This window comes from Rhinopithecus roxellana, chromosome 17, assembly GCF_007565055.1.
Source record: "Rhinopithecus roxellana isolate Shanxi Qingling chromosome 17, ASM756505v1, whole genome shotgun sequence".
Lineage (NCBI taxonomy): Eukaryota > Metazoa > Chordata > Mammalia > Primates > Cercopithecidae > Rhinopithecus > Rhinopithecus roxellana.
The window spans coordinates 39,917,920-39,921,248 of record NC_044565.1 but is presented as its reverse complement, the minus strand read 5'-3'; the positions used below and the strand labels follow the sequence as shown (position 1 = coordinate 39,921,248).

The following is a 3,329-nucleotide window of genomic DNA, read 5'->3' as shown; positions in this document are numbered from 1 at the left end:
AGAAGCTGCAGTGAGCTGAGATCATGCTACTGCACTCCAGCCTGGGCAAAATAGTGAGACTCTGTCTCAAACAACAACACAACAAATATACAAAAACCAAATAATTATTTCAATATACTTATGTCTCAAATATTGCAATTGATATAGAGTTGCTGAATCTGGCATTCTTATTTGGATGCAGACAGGAAGATAGGAAAAAGGCATGTTGTGGAAGTGGGGGTGAGTGAATAAGGAGGGGACTTAGGTCTGAAGAAGTAACCTTGAACGTGAGTACCCCATTTTATTTTATTTTATTTTATTATTTTTTTTTCTTTTTTTTTTTTTTTGAGACGGAATCTCGCTCTGTCGCCCAGGCTGGAGTGCAGTGGCCAGATCTCAGCTCACTGCAAGCTCCGCCTCCCGGGTTTATGCCATTCTCCTGCCTCAGCCTCCGGAGTAGCTGGGACTACAGGCGCTCACCACCTCACCTGGCTAGTTTTTTGTATTTTTTAGTAGAGATGGGGTTTCACCATGTTAGCCAGGACCCATTTTATTTTTATTTATTTTTTTGAGATAGGATCTTGTTCTGTTACCTGGGCTGAAGTGCAGTGGCACGATCATGGCTCTCTGCAGCCGCAACCTCCTGGGTTTAAGCAGTCCTCCCAACTTCAGCCTCCCGAGTAGCTGGGACTATAGGCATGTGCCACCATGCCCAGCTAATTTTTTATTTTATTTTTTTTGACACAGGTTCTTACTCTGTCACCCTGGCTGAAGTGCAGTGGCAAGATTTTGTCTCACTGCAGTGTTGACCTCCTGGGCTCAAGCGATCCTCCTGCCTCAGCTCCCCAAGTAGCTGGGACTATAGGCATATGCCATCACACCCAGCTATTTTTGTATTTTGGTAGAGATGGGTTTTCACCATGTTGCCCAAGCTCTTTAAAATAGAAGAGATGGGACTGGGCATGGTGGCTCATGCCTGTAATCCCAGCACTTTGGAAGGCTGAGGTGGGTAAATCACCTGAAGTCAGGAGTTCGAGACCAGCCTGGCCAACATGGTGAAACTCTGTCTCTACTAAACATACAAAAATTAGCTGGGTGTGGTGGCAAGTGCCTGTAATCCCAGTTACTGGGGAGGCTGAGGCAGGAGAATAAATTGAACCTGGGAGGCGAAGGTAGCAGTGAGCTGAGAGTGAGCCATTGCACTCCAGCCTGGGTGACAAGAGAGAAATTTCATCTCGAAAAAAAAGAAGAAAATATTATATATTTAATGGCATTGTATGGTACCCACTGTTTTTTCATTTTACAATATGTCCTGAATATTTTCTGGGTCACTCACCGGTCTACTGATATCTTAATGGCTACATGTTACATTGATGCACTGAAATTTAAAAAAAATCCTTTATAGAATAGTTGTTTCTTCTTCATGGAATTTTAAGATACAAATTAATCACACAATACTTAGAGATGATCTACATTTACTAAAATCCCATTTTAAAAAAAAATTTCAAAAGCAGTATTTTGAAAAATAGGATATAGTAATCTTATTGCCCTAACACGATTAATCCTCTGGCAATGTAGCTCTGTGTGTGTGTGTGTGTGTGTGTTTGTGTGTGTGTGTGTGTCTGTGTGTGTATGTTTGTATTTAGGTTAGATCTAATTGCTAATGCAGTTGAATTATGTTACCTGGATACCTCTTGGAGAACCTGAGGTCATTTTGGCCTGATGCATTAATATTTAACAAGCCTGTGATTGATGGATTGATGCTAGCAAAATTAATTCAATCCACCTAGGTTTCTATCTGTTGGTAAAACAGCAAGGCCATCCGGGGGTCAGAAAACAAGGACTTCTGGGAGGAAACGATTGAAAGTGGTTGTGACCTCTAGAATCTGGAACTGGGTACTGGCTCCTCCATTGACCTTCTTTAACCTTTGTTCTCAGAAAAATGTCTCTTGATTGGCTGCTGATGGGTGGAGTTGCCTCCATCCCTCATCTTTATAACTAAAGTCTTGAACACTCAGTAAATTAATAGACTGGCAGAGAAAACCCCTTTTTAGTTAGGCAGTACTGTAGTTTGAAAACTCTGGTCTTAGACATGGTGTTCAGTATGCATTGCAGATCATTAGTGTATCAGATATATGGATTGACTGAATATTCTGCCGAATTGACTAAATTGGTCTGTGTCATTCCCCAGTGACGTGGGGCCACTGTTCCTCTCTCACCTCTTCACCTTTGGGTTCTGTTAAAGGAGGGTATCCTGGCAGCATTCCCCATGCCACAGATGGGTGGGTCTGCAATCCATGGATCTCTTTTTGTTGTAAAAAACATCAGCTCTGGTGCTCGCTTTGGCAGTACATATACTAAAATTGGAACGATGCAAAGAAGATTAGCATGGCCCCTGCACAAGGATGACATGCAAATTCATGAAGCGTTCCGTATTTTTCCAATTAGAAACAACCGGCCAGCGCGATGGCTCATGCCTATAATCCTAAGAGGCCAGGAGTTCAAGACTACCCTGCCCAACATGGTGAAACCCCCATCTCTACTTAGAATACAAAAAAAAAAAAAAAGGTAGCCAGGCGTGGTGGTGGGTGCCTATAATCCCAGCTACTCAGGAGGCTGAGGCAGGAGGATCACACCACTGCACTCCAGCCTGGGCAACAGAGGGAGACTCCATCTAAAAAGAAAAAAATTAGAAACAAACAAACCATATCAACTCTGGGATGTGGGCCACACCTTAATTGACATCAGCCACATTATTTTGTTCCCATAAAGATGGTTCAGAACAGAGATATTGGCCAGGCATGGTGGCTTATACCTGTAATCCTATCACTTTGTGGGGCCAAGGCGGGTAGATGACTTGAGCCTAGGAGTTCAAGATCGGCCTGGGCAATGTGGCGAAACCCTGTCTCTAATAAAAATACAAAAAATTAGCCAGGTGTAGTGGCATGTACCTGTATTCCCAAATACTTGGGAGGCTGAAGTGGGAGGATCACTTGAGCTTGAGGAGGTGGAGGTTGCAGTGAGCTGAGATCGTGCCACTGCACTCCAGCCTGGGTGACAGAGTGAGACCTTGTCTCAGAAAAAAAAAAAAAAAGTATTTTTGGAAAAGCTAACATGAGAAAGTGTTAATGGGAGGACATGTGTAAATGTAGTCAATCAGTAATCCTTCCACAGTATTTGATATGTCTAATCCTTACTAAAATATCATGAACCAATTGTAAATCTACATTTTAAGAAAGATTTGGAGAGCTCAGAGAAGTCAGAATGATTGAACAGGTGCTATATTGGTATATGAGAGAAGGTTAAATGTTGGTGCTGTTCCGCCGGTAAAAGGGAAGGCCGGGAGCCAG

At 42.8% G+C, this 3,329-nt stretch overlaps 1 non-coding gene across 1 annotated transcript; it reads left to right on the top strand.

The window, feature by feature from the left end:
* The first annotated feature begins 2,312 nt into the window (after positions 1 to 2,312).
* LOC115894499 lies at positions 2,313 to 2,419 on the top strand. Its single transcript, XR_004054604.1, has one exon. It is a non-coding gene; the product is annotated as a U6 spliceosomal RNA (small nuclear RNA).
* Positions 2,420 to 3,329: the final 910 nt, after the last annotated feature.